The following is a 20266-nucleotide window of genomic DNA, read 5'->3' on the forward strand; positions in this document are numbered from 1 at the left end:
TACATACAAACACACATGTATACATACGCTCGAACACACACATATTCCAATTGAATTTATCTCAATGGTAGTTCTTGCTTGTTTGTACACGCTGAAAATCAAAAACCCAAAATAAAAATTACAATAATGAAAAAACTAAAACGCCCATCCCTCCCTCCAAAGATAAACCAAATACAAGAAAAACAATAAGCCAGCTGCTTTCAATGTAATTAACTCTACATAAGAAGCCTGAATCTCTGAATATATTCACAGACATACGAATGACTTGAGGTTATTTACCTCCAGTTAGAAAATATATAAGCTGAACTTTTTTTTCCCAGTTACATAGTGCGGATATGTAGCTGAAAAAAACCTGAGCTTGCTTAATCAAACAACATCGCTTGTTTTGCCGTCAGCATTGTCGCCATCTTTGTCGTCTTCATCGTTACTGTTGTTCGTGTGGTTGTTGGTTTATTTTGCCCCCAAGGTATGTCTGATCGAACTACCTATGATTAATGGTATTCCTACCGTGACTATCATGTCTTTGTAGGGAGTATCTGACGTTAGCGCAGTATTTAATAAGTATCATCTCAATTTTGTTGCTCTTTGTTTTTTTATAAAAATGGTCTCGTATGTAGATATTAAGATTTAGCGTCTATTTCTAGCAGTTGTGACAATCATATAAAGGGTGTACTCATTTTGTCTAAATGACTTTTATTTTTTCACCCGTTTCAGCCATCGGACGGCGACCTTACTGGGGCACCCCCTTGAATTTGTAGTGTAGAATATATGTTCAGTATCAAGTATTGAGTGGAGGCGCAATGGCCCAGTGGTTAGGGCAGCGGGCTCGTGGTCATAGGATCGCGGTCTCGATTCCCAGACCGGGCGTTGTGAGTGTTTATTGAGCGAAAACACCTGAGGCTCCAGCAGGGGATGGTGGCGAACCCTGCTGTACTCTTTCACCACAACTTTCACTCTTACTTCCTGTTTCTGTTGTACCTGCAATTCAAAGGGTCAGCCTTGTCACGCTGAATCTCCCCGAGAACTAAGTTAAGGGTACACGTGTCTGTGGAGTGCTCAGCCACTTGCCCGTTAATTTCACGAGCTGCCTGTTCCGTTGATCGGATCAACTGGAACTCTCGACGTCGTAAGCGACTGAGTGCCAAAAATCAAGTATTGAAATGGCTGTGTGTAGATTATTAGAAGAGTTCTTACAAAGAAGAAAAATAAATTTAAGAACTATATATTTACTACATAAAAAAATATTCTAATTACTGGTCGATGTGCCACGTGGCTTAGTGGTTAGCCTATTCGGCTCACGATCGTAAGGTTGTGAGTTCAATTCCCGATGGCACATTGCGTCCTTCACCAATACGTTTTATTTCATTTTGCTCCAGTCCATTCAGCCGGTAAAAAAATGAGTTGAAAGGGGCCAACCTTATATTCTGTGTCACGCTGAATCTCCCAGAGAACTACGTTGAGGAGATGCATATATGTGGAGCACACGTTAATTTCACGGGCAGACTGTTTCGTTGATCGAATGAACTAGAACATTCGTCGTCGCAACCGACGAATCATAAAATTAACGTAGCGACGGGCGAAATACCATTTAGAATTTTTCTAACGATTCTGTTCTCCACCTTAATAATAATAATAATCCTTTCTACTATAGACACAAGGCCTGAAATTTTCGGTGAGGGGACTAGTCGATTACATCGACTCCCATTATTTCACTGGTACTTTTAGTTTATCGACTTCGAAAGGTAGAAAGGCAAAGTCGACCTCAACATATTTTGAACTCAGAACTTAAAGACAGTTGAAATGCCGAAAAGTATTTCGCCCGGCGTGCTAAACATTCTGCCAGCTCTCAACCTTAATAATAATAATAATAATAATAATAATAATGACTATTATTATTATTATTATTAGAATCATAATCACAACAACTCGGTTATTATCAATGCACTTACTGATTTCAAATACAACTTTGACATCTTCAGATATTTAGAATAAGCAATAAACTTATTAAAACGAGGATAAAATTTAAATGTATATTTGGTTGTATATACGTGTGTGTGTATGCATGTATGTGCGTAATGTATACGCTCGTATTGTGTCTGCAAAACTGTGTTGGTGTTGGTGATGAGTTTTGTAAGATGATTTAATTAAATTAATTAGATGGGTTTATAAATACTTAGCTATCAAAGAACTTAAGACAGTTCCGTATTTTGTGAATTAATGGTATATAATATCGAAGCGAGAACACTTCGTATGTGTTTATATTTATATACATACGCACATATATATTGCATATATATATATATCCATACATACAAACGTGTGTATACGTATTTATATCTAGATATACACACACTCGCAAAACCACATAGCACGTACACACACACACACACACACATATATAAACGCATATATATATTACATATAAATATATATGCGCACACAGATCCACACACACGCATATATATGTATGTATATATATACATATTTATACACACATATATACATATATATATATATATAGGTATATATATATGTGTGTGTCTGTGTGTATATATATATATATTGTGTGTGTGTGTTGGATTAGTTCCAAGAGACACAAAGCTGAACCGCTAAATATAACGTAACAGGCTTCCATATTCTGGCTGCTATATGTCCCCCTGTAATACGTTAAGTTTCAGTAATAGCATGGACAACTACACAAGTTAATTGAATTAATTAAAATAGACAGAAAGGGAATCAAAGACGTTAATGAATGAACGTAGAGGGCGGGCGGTGGGGGGGGATCCGGTGTGAACCATAGATTGGTTTTGAATGGTATATTTATTGATAATTCTGTGAGACGGAGAAACGTTTTTGTTTCCTTTTTTCTGGAGGATTAAAGGAGAAATCAGAAGATAGTTGGTGGGGTGTGGGCGTTTAGACATGAAAGGAGCAGAGAAATGGAGACAAGACGGATGATGACGACGGCGATGATGATGATGATGGTGTTGATGATTGTGAGGAGGAATATGGTGAAGATAAAGAAGAGGATGACGATGATGAGGAGGATTAGGGGGAGGACGAGGAAGCCGATAATGATGATGATTATGATGAAGATGTGGATGATGAAAATGATGACGACGATCATGCTGCTACTGCTGATGATGATAATGAGGATGATGAAGTTGATGATGACGGTAATGAGAAAAATGAGAAGGATGATGATACATGGCGACAACGATTATTATGATGTCAGTGATGATGTTGATGAAGCTGATGGTTGGTGGTGCTGATAACGATTATTATTATTATGGTGATGTAATTATGTGATAAACGTACACTTTGACATATAATACGTCTTTTGCAGTATAAATAGCCTGGCAATTTAGTTGACATGAAGAGAAAATGAGAAATCAAGAGAAGGCGGTCCCAGTGACAGTGTGAGAGGATGGACGAAGGCGACGGACAAGGACGAGGCTGAAAAAGAAAAGGAGAATGTTGAAGTGATGCTGTTTATGACGACGATGTACATACTGATGAAGACAATGATGATGATGATGAGGAGTAGGAGGAGGAGACGGAGGTGGTGGAGGAACAAAGAATCTATGATCGTAGATCGGTTGAAGCAGTGTTGAATTTGAACTCAGGTTAAACATAAACAGCAGCAACGAAGACGACGACGACGACAGCATCCACAACAGCAACAACAAACATTAAGTGTAGACATATTACATACGTAAACATGTAGGGGAAAGATGAGAGAAAAGACAGTGAATAACTACACATATCTAATGTGTAATATAATATGATATATATATATATATATATATATATATATATATATATATATATATATATATATATATATATATATGACATTTTATTTTCTCTTTTTATTTCTGTGTTCCTTTCTGTCGAAGAGCGTAGGTTCGAAATGTAAAAGACTTTTCCACTTTCTGAGCGTTAAACGTAATACATCTGTTTGTTGTTTATACACCCGTCTTTTGCTTTTGAACACAATGCTAAGCCCAGTCTATGAATTGAAACCTCGATCTCGTCACTGTGAGTGCGACACACTAACAACTAGGCCACCCGACCTCAACTGGAACATTGGTTTGAAGTTTCCAAATTTTGGCAGAAGGCAAAGCAAGTTCAGGAAGGGGATAAGTCGATTACATCGACCCTATTATTCAACTGGTACGTATTTTATCGACCCGAAAGTATGAATGGTAAGGTTGACCTCGGCGGGATTTGAACTCGGAGCCTAAAGACGGACAAAATGTTGCTAAACATTTAGTCTGGCGTGTTACCGTTGTGCCAGCTCTCCGCCTTGCTCAAATGGAACATTAACTGCTGAAATATAACATTACACTTATCCTCGGAATTTCAATAATGCAAAGCAAAAAAAAAAAAAAAAAAAAAAAGAAAACTCTAGTTCGCTGGTGATGGCCATAGTTAGAACACATTTGATCATGGCCGAGCGAGACTGAAGATGGCGGTAAACAACAACGAGAAGAGAAACCCTAGCGACACAGCACCACAACAGCAGTAACAACAACAACAACAATATTAACAACAGCAACAACAACAACTAACTTTGTAAATATTGGCTGACATATGTAATAAAATTATATATAATGCGAAGCGTGTGAAATCACTGGTGTGGCAACTTCTTCCGATTAAGAATTTTGGCTGCCAACGAATTCAGTAAATTTGGCCAATAGAAACTAATAGAGATTGAAACATCGCAATCGTTGTACTTTAAGCTGCAAAATGCGGATACTCTAACACAAACACGCATACACATACATAAACTCAGGTATACATATTTATGGATGCATATATGTGTATGTTTGGGGATAGGTGAGTCTATGTGCAGGTATTTTAATATATGCACACATATATATGTGTGTATATAAATGTACATGTGTGTGATTCTATACGTATGTATCTATATATACGTGTGTAATATATGCGTATATGTACTTTTATGCATAAACGTGTGTGTGTGTGTGTGTGTGTGTGTGTGTGTGTGTGTGTGATATTTATATTCGTCCAAAATAAACTCCTTCATGCACAAATGTACACACAAAGGCAACACCCCCCACACACGTGTTTGTGTGGGTAGAAATGTCTGGAGGCGCATACTTATAGAAATATATAAACTATATATATTGCACAAAGATCGAAAATGGCTTTTCACCTTATTTTCATTTCAGCCTGTCATTTTCCTTCGGTATAAAAACATAAAATATTCAGGCACGCACTCATAGAAACACACACAGAGCCACACACTGAGAGAGAGAGATAAACGCGGTAGAGCGCACAGGCTCTCTCTCTCAGACACACATACAGAGTAATGCAAATGTTGGAGTGCACTCATCAACGGATCAACAGATTGAGAAGGAATGATGTGTAAGGTTGATCGGTTTAAATGCCACTCGATCCTTTTAGATTATCACGTAGTCTTATGACGTGAAGTTCCATTCATCATGCGTCAGCAAGGTCTGTGTAAAAGTTTAGAACGAGGAGGAAACACTTTGCGCTTTTGAAGGAACGTCGAAACAGTTCTTTTGTTTTGGGCATTGGAGTGGGCTGGCAAACGATTTAAAGATTAAGATTCTTGTCGCTAAAACTGACGTAGAGTACATTTTTGGTCATCTATTTCTGAATGCTTTTGCGAAATAATACGGAGATTTTCTATAAAGCAAATATAAAAGTGCTTGTATCTATTATTCAACGCTTATGGGAAATGATATACATATTTTTCTGTATAGCATGTGTAGAAAGGTCTTTATCTGTTACTAAACGTTGCTGGTAAATGTTATATATATTATTTGTAATGCATTTATCAATTTATAGGAAATGCTGTACGGTTTATATCTAAAGCAGGCGTAGAATATATTTGTCTATAACTAAACGCTGCTAGGAAATGATAAATAGAATATCCGTAAGACAGGCGTAGAATGCTTTAATCTTTTCTTAAACACGGCCGCTATCTTCTGAATTACCTATGTAATATTTGGGGTGTCCCTTCGCTTCCTCTGTCACCAAATTATATCGGTAAAGTTCTGTGGTGTTTTCTAGACGTGTAATGCAAGTATTAACAGTCTATCAACCGTATAGGAATAAATGTCTACCATGAAATGTTATTCTTGCCAGATACAAATTATGAGTCTACGCATGTGACATTGCAGCAGCTCTGTCAAGAAGTCGAGCTGTTTTTAAATTAATTTGAACTCAGCTTCACACCGTCTAGTAATCTCTGCGTATGCCACAGCATTATTAAATAGCTGGACATGCACAGCCATGTGATTTCGAGATCGTTTCTGTTGGATGACCAAATGGATTTATATCTTCTACACGTAACATTAAAAAAGCCACTTCCATCACGTCATATGTTCTCTCGAGTACGACAAAACACAACAGTCATGCGATACGTATTACCGAAACCAATAGGCTTTTGTCACATCTGCTGTACCTTTAAAAAATAGCTCTCCTCAACCCATTGACCATTCTGATCTTTATCCCAACTTAGTTACTCTCCCTTTCAAAGCCAAACCGAACTGTCTAAGACCTTTATCCAGGATCTCGGTCTACGGCCAATAGAAACTAATAGAGATTGAAATATCGAAATCGTTGTACTTTAAGCTGCAAAATGTGGATATGCAAACACACACACAGGACACACATACACATGCATACACATACATAAACTCAGGTAAAGAATGTTATGGATGCATATATGATAGAGCTGGTATGACGTTGCCTTTCCAGATGCCGTGATTCAAAATCGATAGATTTGTCATAATTGCTTTTATACGATTAATAGTACTCAATCACTCAGAAAATGTAGAGCATAGTTACAAATATTTACCCCATCGAATTTGTTTCATCACAACTTTCTGAAAAATGATTATCTATTAATGAAAGTGCCCAAATGTATCGCATGTATTGTAGATTACGTTTATACCGGAATTTGCAAAAAATTATTTACTTCCTGATAGCTTTCAGAAAAATGGTCGAGGAACTTATTGAAAAGTTTTTCCAAATATAAGTTCAAATTACACAAATGCTACTTGGTCGTTCCAAAGAGCAATCAGGTCACTAAAGAACGTTAATGTAAATAATTTAAATGAAAGACTCGAGAATCGTTTCCCAGAAAACGAACATACCCACAAATCTATAGACTGTGTTAAAATATATATATATATATATATATATATATGGGTATATGCGTACACCTGTGTGTGTGTGTGTGTTTGTGGGAGGGGTCCAAGTGTGTATATAAAAAATGTATATAGGTGGGTGGATATATATATATATATATATATATATATATATATGTGTGTGTGTGTGTGTATATATATATGTGTGTGTGTGTGTATATATATATGTGTGTGTGTGTGTATATATATATGTGTGTGTGTGTGTATATATATATATGTGTGTGTGTGTGTATATATATATGTGTGTGTGTGTGTATATATATATATATGTGTGTGTGTGTGTATATATATATGTGTGTGTGTGTGTGTATATATATACATATGTGTGTGTGTATATATATATATATATATATATATACCTGCATCTGTTTGTTTTTTTGTGTGTGTCTGTTGCATGTTTGCGTGTGTGTATTTGTGAGATTATGTGCGTGTGTATAATAAAGGCTTGCAACGATCGCGAGGTCATTCCTAATTAAAAGACTGATCATCAGCCAGGTTGATAATGGACAGCTCACCTGGTAGTTGGAAATGGAAAACGGAAATCTAACGCGCTACAGATAATGATTTCCCAATTTTAGCTCAAAGGCATATGATTTGCTACCGACAGCACGCAAACGACAGAATATTCCGAGGTGCAGAATGTACGTGCCGAGAAGAGGGCCTTTACATAGTCATTCGGCAAGATAGAATTAACAGCTGCATTTTCTTCAAATCGCACGCTATCTTTTTAAAGTGGAAAGGGTACTTTAATTAAGTAAAACGATGATGTACTTCACATAGAAATTTAACGAAGGCGTAGGAGTGGCTGTGTGGTAAGTAGCTTGCCCACCAACCACATGGTTCTGGGTTCAGTCCCACTGCGTGGCACCTTGGGCAAGTGTCTTCTACTATAACCTCGGGCCGACCAAAGCCTTGTGAGTGGATTTGGTAGACGGAAACTGAAAGAAGCCCGTTGTATATATATGTGTGTGTGTGTGTTTGTTTGTTTGTGCGTCTGTCCCCTCAGCATCGCTTGACAAGTGGTAGCAATACTAACTGTAGTGTTGTCGATAGTAGTAGTAGTTTTAGTAGTTGTAGAAGTAGTAGTATTAGCTGTAGTAGTAGCAGCAGCAGCAACAAAAGCAGTGGTATTGTAGTGGTGATTGTGGTTGTGTTATTGTCGGTAGTAGTAGCATCAGTAACAGTGGTGACATTGTTGTAGCAGCGGCAGAAGAAGCAGTAGCAGCAACAGCATCATCATCAGTGGTAGTAGTGGTAGTAGGTGATCTCGAGTGCAGGTCGGCATGGGGATCGGGTGTGAGGATATAACATTTAATCAATTTCAGATTACTGAGTACTAACTTCAATTAGTAAAAATAGTAAAGTTACCTTCGCGCGTCACCCTAACTCAAAAGCAGGTTTCCATGGTGTTTAAATTCCGCCACCTGGACAGGACGCCGGTCCGTCATTGGATTACTCATTCTTGCCAACCGAATGCTCTGGAGCCACATAAAAATGAAATGTTTTACTCAAAACCACAACGCACCACCCGGTTCTGAAATCGAAACCACAATCTCACGATCATGATTCTAACACTCCTAACCACTAAGCCGCTTGCCTCCATTAACTTAAATTGTGTGGAGTACCTTAAATGTCTTTACATCGTCACAAATAGAACGAATGCTGCAAGACGTTCTGTCCGCCGCTCTCATGATTTTCTTGTCGAGTGATTACGCAGAATATCTTTTATTTGTTAGTAAATAAAAGTATTTTCGAAGAACAGGTAAACAGCTATGGCGGACATTTTCACGTCCTTGTATTGAATGAAAACACTTCAGTTGATATCAATGAATTATTTGACTAATTCTGTGATAATTGATGTTGTTGAAGAAGATAGCTAATCTCTTCTGCTACTTGTTTTCGTTAGTCTGTTTCACACCCTCTCAATCTCTCTCACCGACTGCCGATTTCTTACTCCCATTCTCTGTCTCTCTCTCTCTTTCATTTACTCAATGTTGACATAGGTTACTCAACAACAATAATAAGCAAAATATCAACAATTGATGTAACCAAAGAAGCAGAAATGTTAAACTAACATCGCTGACGACGGCAACGACAACAAGAACAAAGACAAAGACACCAGCAGCAGCAGCAGCAGCAGCAGCAATAACAACAAAAAGCAGCAAAGTTGTGACATTTATCTAGATGCCAGCTGAATCTTTGTTGCAGAACTTGTTTGGCAACGTTTAAAACATCATGCGGTGTAAGACAAACAAACTAAATCCATCTGAACGAAAGAAATAATCAATTTAATATGGAAACAATGGAAATTTTGCATATGTTTGCGGCCTTGAGGCATCAAAAGTAATAAGTAATATCTACTTGATGCATGGAAGTGGTGGAACTACGCCAAACAAAATACTATTCTGCTTTCTACCGAATTAAACAACGTTGAACTCCAATAGACTTTTCCTATCCCGTATTACACGACATCGTATTCTGTATTTAACTAAAGTGGTTTGGTTTTTCCTATTCTGTTATATTATCTTTTAAAATCTTTTAGTCAGGAAGGAAATCAATGCACATGATGACCTTCTTCAGGGTCCGCGACGCTAGTTGGAGTGAGCGTTGAGCATATAGTATCTCTAAGTACGAGGCTCGTCCCCGGTACTCGTAAAAAGTGTGCGTTGCGCTAAAAGCTCCAAAGGGGTTAGGTGTGACGCTAAACAGAATGATGGGTTAAATCCATCACGCAACTTGGTTAAGGTGGGATTTGAAATTGAAACAAAAACAGCCAAAACAAATTTCGCAAATTCCTCCCGTCCAAGGTTCTTAGATCTCGGCTAATTCATTACCTTCTGTTGAACATGTTTAATGGACCACGAAGTGTAAATATATATACATATATATATAACATGCGATACCCTAAGTGGGATTTGAAATTGGTGAGCAGCAATTCGGAACAAATATTGCGAGGGATTTTCTTCAATTTTTGTTTACAACAAACGGACTGCATAAGACATGGCTCAACATTTGGTATTGATTCTAACATTATAATGTTGGTCCTCAACATAAACGGCTGCATAAGAAGAAATAATACAAAGTAACTTTTCAGTTGTATATTTAAGAGATGAGGAATTATATACATTATTTACATTTGACGGATATTTCTCCTCATTTTGAAAGCTGGCGAGTATATCAGCCGAAACGTTGTGTTAACAACAAACAAAATCAGGACAAATATCCGTCAAATGTAAATAATGTAAAGTAATTTTTCGTTAGGCATGACATTTAGATAGTCTCACGGGACGAAGGTTGACCATGATTGCTTTAACGATACTTAAAATGCAATTGCAGAAGGAGAAAGTTACACCCTATAATTCTTTATCTGTCCATTATTGGTTTTTCTGTTCTCCCATAGATATATATACTAGCTATAACTCAAATTCTTCTAAAGAGAAAATTTTACTGTTTCTAGAAGAAACCTCGTAAGATGCACCAAATAGGGAAAATATTTTCAGACTGAAAAATATTTTATAATTTTCACTGGTTTTCTTTTGACTGACAATGATTAGCCAATTGATTTAGGGCGGCGAGCTGGCAGAAACGTTAGCACGCCGGGCGAAATGCTTAGCGGCATTTCGTCTGTCTTTACGTTCTGTGTTCAAATTCCGCCGAGGTCGACTTTGCCTTTCATCCTTTCGGGGTCGATAAATTAAGTACCAGTTGCGTTCTGAGGTCGATCTAATCGACTGACCCCTCCTCCAAAATTTCGGGCCTTGTGCCTAGAGTAAAAAAAGATTAGTCAAATAATTAATAAGTTCGTTTTGCAAGCATGAGATCCCGGATTTGATTCCATCAATGGCGTCTTGTGTAACTCTGTTTTACAATAGCCTTGGATCAATCCAACTCTTTTTGGGTGATACTGAACAGACGGCAACTGTTTAAAATCTCATCGGATGGATCGTATTTGTCTGTGGTATGCAGAGACACGAACACGACATGAGACCTAATCATTGGAAAAGATATCGTCGAAATGGAAAGAGATGAATTTAGAATGTTAAATTAATAAAAAGGCGTTAATATTATGCGATAGCAGGCAGTGAGCAAGTTAAATGTTCAGCGGCATTTCATTCATCTTTACGTTCTGTTATGACGTGCTTATACACGTCTGGTGTAAAATGGTATTACACAAATAAACAGTTGGCTGTGGTTATCTAAAAATAACCTATTGCAGAACGCACTCCGGACTGCTCGAACGTCGGTGCGATATTACGATATTCACCGTTCAACTATTGACTGTTAACCTAACACTCGTCAAATGAATACGGTAAACCAACACTGTCGAACTAACACGTTCTGAATTCAAATTCCGCCGAGGAATAAGTACCAGTTGAATTCTGTGGTTGATGAAATCGACTTAATCTCCTACGCCCACATTACTGGCTTTGTGCTAAAATTTAAAACTAATATTATGCAACGGTTGTGTTACGTGCAGACATAGGTGTGTGATTTAAAAAGTCGCATTGAGAGCACGTGTTTCGACTTCAGTCTTCTAGGAGAGCACATTGGTCAACTCGGTTTTACTATATCACTTGACCGCCCGATACATTTTAATTCCGCCGAGGTCGACTTTGCCGTTCATCATTTCGGGGTCGATAAATTAAGTACCAGTTGCGTACTGGGGTCAATTTAATCGACTGGCTCCTTTCCCCAAAATTTCGGACCTTGTGCCTAGAGTAGATTCGAATTTAAAGCGGCGAGCTGGCAGAAACGTTAGCACACCGGGCGAAATGCTTAGCGGTATTTCGTCAGTTTTTATGTTCTGAGTTCAAATTCCGCCGAGGTCGACTTTGCCTTTCATCCTTTCGGAGTTGATAAATCAAATACCAGTTACATACTGAGGTCGATCTAATCGACTGGACCCCTACCCCCAAATTTCGGGTCTTGTGCCTAGAATATTCCAGTTGATATCATTGAACACTATCTCTGTTTACATCATGACCAATGACAACAAGATGATAAAAATAAATAACACTAAAATAGTGACAAGAAAAAGAACTGCAAACAACAAACGGTGATATCAGAAACGATTGCAAGATAGATATTTACGCGAGATACAAATCGTCAAACGAATAAAAGCAACAGAGAAAAAAAAGAAGAAAGAAATTAGTTTTAAGTAATATATGGAGAAAATAGAAATGTTTCTGGAGAAGTTGTAATAGAAGTAAAAATATAATAAAAGTAATATATATATAAATATATAAAGAACATGTACAGAAATAAGAATAATGATCGGAAGGATATAGAAACTAAGGTCAGTGAATAAAATGTGTATAAAACATGTATATAAATGTAGTAAAAACAGAAGGAATCATGGTATAAACAAGTTATATTGAAAGATTTAAGATGATGACGGAAACTATCAACTGAGAAATAGCGAGCGATAAAACGAGCAGAGCACAAACGGTGTGATGAATATATATATATACACATACACAGAACAGTTAAATATATACACACACATATATAGATACACGCACACAGACATACATGCGCGCGCATATATATGTGTTCGTGTGTGTGCGTATATATATACACGCACAAATACACACACACACCTGCGCGCGCACACACACGTACATATACACACATATATATATACATGTATATAATTGGATGTATATATAAGTGTTTGTGTGTGTGTGCGTATATATACACGCACAAATACACACACCTGCGGGCGCGCACACACGTGTATATATATGTGTGTGTACGTGTGTGTGTATGTATGAAAAATGAGATAAAGCATAAACTACAAAAACTAGAGTTATAAAATAGATGGTTACGAACAAGATGAAAGCTGGTACTTCATGCGTTTAATGCTACATAAGTATCTAAGCGAATTTCCAATGGAAATTGATAAGTTTGTAGTAGCCTTGAATGACATATTTGAAATGAAATTGTCATGAACGAACAAAGCGGCCAGGTTGTCAGGAAATAGAAATTGTGCAATTTCGTATGGAGATGTAAGACGTTTTAGGATATTTCATTAACGGAGAGAACAACGGCACACAGAAACAAACGCATATACGTGTGTGTGTGTGTGTGTATGTGTATGTATATATATATATATATATATATATATATATATATATAGGGGAAGACAGAGTGAAAGAGAGTGAGAAACGGAGAGGGAGAAAAAGGAGGGATAACTCTGTTCTTGTGTGTAATCTATAATGGAGATTAATGGTAGTTAATAATAATGTAGAAAAACTGAAGCGAAATGCTTCATAATTTCAAACCCGCTGACTTGCATCTATCTGTATTGTGCTTCAGGGAAAGGGTAACAACCATTTTTGAGTCGTAGTTTATCATTCTGACAGAGCTAGCTACCTCTTCTAATAGTGTTACCATTTTCTTTCCTCCTTTCTTTTTTGTTTTCTTTCTTTTGTCTTTTTCTATTCTTCTTTTGACAAGTTGCTTTACTAAAGAAGAGATATATCTACCAGTCCAGTAAGCATTCCTCTGGATTTAACCACTGTTTCTAATATCTAACTGTAGTTATTTGAGTTCCGTGATCAGATTAGAAATTAAGCATTTGAACTAAAAACTTAAAGACAGACAAAATAGTGCTAAGCATTTTGTCCAGCGTGCTAACGATTCTACCAGCTCTCCGCCTTCTCTAACCTTTCTATTGTAGATACAAGTCCTGGAATTTGTGGGGAGGGAGGTAGTCTATTATATCGACGCCAGTGTTTCTTTGGTACTTAATTTATTGTCCCTGAGAGCCTGAAATGCAAAGTTGAACTCGGCGGAATACTGCTAAGCTTTTCGTCCAATGTGCTAACGATTCTGCCTCGTTCGTGAGAGCAGTCCAATTTATTTCAGATATTCTCATTCTAAAAGTCATCTCGGACTAATCGTTGAGTGGACGTTGGTGTTGCCTTGGCGGAGTTTTGCGCTCTGTGAATGCTCGTTTATAAGACGCATGGCCAAGGACTTAGAGTAATGCACCCAGAATTCTGAGATCATGATTTCGATTCCCGGATCGGGAGGTGCATTGTTTTCTTCAGCAAAACTCATTTCATTTTGCTTTATTTTACTCAGCTGTAGATGAGTAACGTTGAGACAGAATGGCCCTCTGTTAAGGAACGGATGCTATACTTTCGCTCAGTTATACGCCATAGGTGTGGACACCAAGCCAACAGTCACATCATTTGCGCGCTTCAACAATGTGGAGTAGCGCATTGAACCTGCGGTGTATAAGAACGACCGACAGTCTGCTCGAAACAGTAATATATTTTCGCCTTTGGCTTAATGTTAGCAACGCTGTTTTGTCAACTCAAATGTCTAATTGGAAACATCGATTATTTAATTTTATTCATTGTTTGTTTGTTTCTTTTACTTAAAATCGATTTTCGTGTTTGAAAATAATCAAGGCCGTGTTTGTTTTGTAGTTGAGGCTGTTGCGAGCAGATGTTCTTGTCAGCGGGCATCATCCCATTAAAACATTTATGCCAGCGGTTTGTAACGTGCGCGGACACACACACACACACACACACACACGCTCTCCCCTCTTTCTTTCTCTCTCTCTCTCTCTCTCCTACTCTCTCTCACATACACACAAACCACAACACGTGCGCGCGCACACGCTCGCACGCACGCACATGCACATGTATTTGTGCATGATCTACAGGGTGTCCACAAAGTCTTGGTTCCATGGAGATTAACACATACTTTAAGAAATTATTATTTCTTATATTTAATTGTTTATGTTATGATTTTATTTACTCCGTGTACCCAGACCTTGTGGACACCCTGTATAAAGACATCTTAGGGAGAACCTTTGTTGCAGCTCCGATTACGTGGTACGTCTTCAAGCACTCTGAAAGCTTTCGGCTAGCATAACTAAAAAAAGACCCCTAATTTTCGCAATTGCTAACCTTGGGAAAATCTCTCTGCTAATATTATATTTGACATACTTGTAATTTGGACACATGCAGTCAACATGGACAGTGAGATGAACCACTTGGTCTTGGCAAAATGCGTCAGTATAAAAACATGAAGACATGGAAAGCGGCAGAAGAACAAACATAGTTTAAATGTTACTCGTTGCTATCACAAGAACGTTATAAAGACACCCACTTTACATTCTGAAGTTAAGAGATCTTGTTAAAGGTGGCTAGTGTAATTTATTTAGTAATTTGTGCATAGCGATATGATGGTATATGATGCTGGCTTTCTTGAGTTACAATAATAATATTGAAGACGACACTAAAGGAACAAGACCTGAAATGAGGAGAATAGTCGATTAGATTCACCCCAGTACGCTAATGGTACTCAATTCATCGACCACGAAAGAATGAAAGGCAAAATCGACCTCGGCGGAATTTGAACTCAGAACGTAAAGACAGACGAAATACCGCTAAGCATTTCGCTCGGCGTGCTAACGTTTCTGCCAACTCGCCACTTTAGTAGTAGTAGTAGTTGTACTACTACTACCACTACTACTATAACTACTAAAAGGTAATGATGATGATGATAATAATAATAATAGGACGAGGGAGAATGATAATATTTTTGAGTGCGACATAGGGAAAAGAAGGGCTGCATAAAAGCTGAATGCGTCCTGTTTCTTACCAACTACAGGAGTAATTAGAAAAGGTGAAGAAAATATGTGACAACTATGTAGAAAGACGAGTAATTGGAACGCTTGCTGGACCTGAAGGTATTCAGAATATTGGATAAAGAAGCTAATAAGGTGCCAGCAATGAATAACAGAACAGTTTAATGCAGTGCTGAGCGGAATTGAAGAGAATCCTGATTGAATAACTACTGGACGAACAGTAATAGGCTAGAAGGGTGTTTTAAAAGGAAATGTTAAGGATATAATTACAGAGCCATATCAGGCCTCCAACTGATATGGAAGCTGCTCACTAGAATGATCGCTGATGGAATATGAACCTTTCTTGATGATAACGGAATTTTCTCTGTTGTGCAGGAAGGTTTTAAATGGAGTTATAGGGAACTAAAGACCGGTTACTTCAAAGATAAATGATGATGAAAGATTTTAAGCAAAGGAAGGCAAATTTAGCAGTGGTTTGGATAGAATACTGCAACGCCTATGACGTGATAATGTATTTGTGAGCCATTGAAGGCTTGAACATACTTGGGATTGCAAAGAATATCAAGAATTACTTCGAGAAAAAGCACGGAAGCCTAGAAGATTGAGCTCAAATCTTATGGACGGAACTTAGGAATGTTAAATATCAAAAGAGAGATATTTCAAAGAGACAACATGTCTCCTTTACTCGTTGTTTTATTTATGATCATTTTGACACAGATATTAAGAGAAGAAACTAAGAGATGAAACATCTAAGAGAAGTGTGGCGATATTGCATCCAAACTGGTACAAGAAATTTTGAGTAAGAGCAGCTTCGGTAGATAATAAAGGCCGAAACATGAATGAGTCATGGTCATGACCCCCATCAGACCAAAGCGTAGATAGTTGCCCTAAATGTGCCAGAATCTTTTATATGGATACCGAGACATGTAAGAAGACCACAAATATGACTCGGATGCTTGTGACAGAGTAGACCCCACGCCAATTCAACCAAGGTGTTAGATGGTAGCGTTAATAACTGATTAGTTATCCTTTTCTACTCTTGGGACAAGGCCCGAAAATTTTGTTGAGGGGGCCAGTCGATTAGATCGACCCCAGTACTTAACTGGTACTTAATTTATCGCCCCCCCCCCCCCCCCCCCCCCCAAAGGATGAAAGGTAAAGTCGACCTCGGCGGAATTTGAACTCAGAACGTAAAGACCGAAATACCGTCAAGCGTTTCTCCCGGCGTTGCTAACGTTTCTTATTTCTTTATTGCCCACAAGGGGTTAAATATAGAGGGGACAGACAAAGGGATTTAGTCGATTACATCGAACCCAGAGCGTAACTGGTACTTAATGTATCGACCCCGAAAGGATGAAAGGCAAAATCGACCTCGGCGGAATTTGAACTCAGAACGTAACGGCAAACGAAATGCCGCTAAGCATTTTGACCGGTGTGCTAACGTTTCTTATTTCTTTATTGCCCACAATGAGCTACACACAGAGGGCACAAACAAACGGATTAAGTCGATTATATCGACCCCAGTGCGTAACTGGTACTTATTTAATCGACCCCCAAAAGGATGAAAGGCAAAGTCGACCTCGGCAGAATTTGAACTCAGAACATAACGGCAGACGAAATACCGCTAAGCATTTCGCCCGGCGTGCTAACGTTTTTGCCAGTTCGCCGCTTTGACTGGCTGGTTATTCAATATAATTCGATACATGTTTACTAATATGTACAAGTTCTCCTGTAGTGTATGGAAGAACATTTTGGCTGTATCTTTAAATTAAAAATATTCTAAATAACAGTTATATGTTACTGTGTTATTTAAATAACACAATGACCATTTACAACACAAATATATCTTTATAGTCATTATGTCTAATGTTCTTGTCAAGATAATTGAAGAATTAGTTGTTAAGAGTTTTGTAAATTAGCACTGGACAACTAGATGTTAGTGGATCAGGAATTCTTATTCTCCAGTGTATTTTTGTTCAAATTAAAGATACTTCATTCAGTGTAAATGGAAGTAAGGCAACGAGAAGAAAAGGATAATGAGAAGCGCACATACGCGCACACACACAGGCACACACATATACTATATGTATGTATGTACATATAAATAAAGAAAGAGATAGGCAGGTAGGTGGCTTGATAGACAGATAGATAAACAGATACATACAAAAATACATATATACAAACATATATACATACGTACGTACGTCCATCTATTCATTTATCCATTCGTCTATACATACATACATACATACATGCATACATACATACATACATAAATGCATATATAGACAACTCTGGACAACTGCTTCGAAACCTCCAGCTTCTTTCTATATCCTTACTATCGATTCACAGTCATACCAATAATATTGTGAGTAAATACTAAAGTGATTACTTCGAGAAGCTATGTTTTTCAGAAAATAAATTCGACCAGAGTTGATTCGCACATTACAAATACAATCCGTAAATAGAACAGTAAAATATGCAAGAGTCATCGCAATTATAAATATGACATTGGTTTTGCTATCTGCATTGTTAGAAACCAGCTCCTTCGTCCTGCATTTATTTGTAAAGTTAAAGAAGTTATTAAAAATTGAAATCCGCCAGTGACTTTTGGGACACGCTATACACACACACAGACACACACACACACACGCGTGTATGTATGTATATTTTGTCAATGTGTACGAATAACAATGAAAAATAAATTAAATATGTCTTTTCGAAACGTATGTTGGAAGTATAAAATGATTTGAATAACACCTGCGTTTGATTCCATTTCTTAATTTATGCATATATGCATATATATATATGTGTGTGTGTGTGTGTGTGTGTGTGTAGATAAACGGTGTTACAAAATGGCTGTTATGATTCTGTTCCTAAGCACAACTATGTATAATGTCACTTGTCAAATAAATACACATCTGAAGAAATTATTCAATATGGATCCAATGGACGCAGACGTGAAAGTAGCTTATTACTGGAATGTTCTAATATTAGGAAATAAAGCCGAGCCATAACTGAATCTAGCAACAGTGGGAAGCATTAATTGAAGCCTTGTGTGGTTAGAATATGAAAAACGCGTTTGATGTATCCCGATTTTATGGACGTTCTAAATGCTAACTATGGGGTAGGTATCTCACAAGATAACTAACTATACTAAATATTACAATGAGATGATAGAGAATAAAGATATACCTGAATGACAGAAGAAAAGCATGGAAGGATAAAATCTAAAAATAAATCCTCGCTAATGGAGGAACTTTACAACGTTTGAATAATATCAGGAACCGAAGTAGGTCATAAAACCATTGTTTATAATGGAATGCATGCAAAAATAATATTAACAAAAACAAAAAATCTATAGATAATAACCACTTGAGCAACATATAAAGAGATCACGGTATTTAGTAGGGATATTTGTATAGAAATGGCAGAAAACACATATGGATAGGATACACCAAAGTGAAGTATGTCTACGAAGAGATGAGATAAATAAATGGCGAGAGAAATATAATGATATCAAAAACAAAATATAAGACAAGAGTAAACTTGAAGAAATAATAGAAGATCATTGGATATATTCTAGAATGGATGTGGAACATCTGAACATAATATTAGAGTTGCATGTCAGGCCAGTGTTCATGACAGACCGATTTTTTAAGAATAAAGAGACTTTAAAACTAACATTAGCTTAGGCATCTCTCTCTTTTTCTGTCTTGCTATATATCAATTTATTTGTCTATCCATCGACATATACGTGCGTGTCTTTAAGACGTATAAACATAAGGCGGTGATCTAGCAGAATGGTTAGCGCACTGGACAGGACAAAACGCTCAGCGCCATTTCGTCTGACTTTAAGTTTTGATTTCAAATACCACCGAGGACTACTTCGACTTTTATCATTTTGGGGGTCGATAAAAAAAAAGTACCAGTTAAGCATGTGGGTCAATGTTAAGGACTTATTCCCTCCTCTAAATTTGCAGGCCTTATGCCAAACATTAATACCAATACCAAACATTAATACCATCATGTAATCGATTCCCCCTTGCTAAGTATTTAGCCCGGCGTGCTAACGTTTCTGCCAGCTGGCTACCTTAAACGACCCAGACATCCCACTTCTTGCAAATGTATAACACACACACACACACACACACACACACACACACACACACACACACACACACACACACACGAAAGATGGTGACAAGAGAGTTAAGCAAGTACGTCAATGACCCCTTTCAAAAACTATGGAAATTACACCGTTTTCTGTTTTTTTTCATATTTTCTTTTTACTGGGCGGCGAGTTGGCAGAAACGTTAGCACGCCGGGCGAAATGCCTAGCGGTATTTCGTCTGCCGTTACCGTCTGAGTTCAAATTCCGCCCAAGTCGAATCTGCCTTTTATCCTTTTGAGGTCGATTAAATAAGTATCACTTACGCAATGGGGTCGA

At 37.6% G+C, this 20266-nt stretch overlaps 1 protein-coding gene and 1 long non-coding RNA gene across 4 annotated transcripts in view; one reads left to right on the top strand and one right to left on the bottom strand.

Moving 5' to 3' along the window:
• LOC149132618 (uncharacterized) overlaps nucleotides 1-3707 on the top strand; it is a 76732-nt gene extending 73025 nt beyond the window's left edge. The window contains exon 2 of the long non-coding RNA XR_016244207.1: nucleotides 3347-3707. This is a non-coding gene — a long non-coding RNA (uncharacterized LOC149132618). The remainder of the gene's footprint in view (nucleotides 1-3346) is intronic.
• LOC106867544 (alpha-2C adrenergic receptor) overlaps nucleotides 1-20266 on the bottom strand; it is a 343342-nt gene that overhangs the window by 67118 nt on the left and 255958 nt on the right. The window lies entirely within an intron of this gene.

The sequence above is a fragment of the Octopus bimaculoides genome, chromosome 14 (genome assembly GCF_046866305.1).
Source record: "Octopus bimaculoides isolate indiv1 chromosome 14, ASM4686630v1, whole genome shotgun sequence".
Taxonomy (NCBI): domain Eukaryota; kingdom Metazoa; phylum Mollusca; class Cephalopoda; order Octopoda; family Octopodidae; genus Octopus; species Octopus bimaculoides.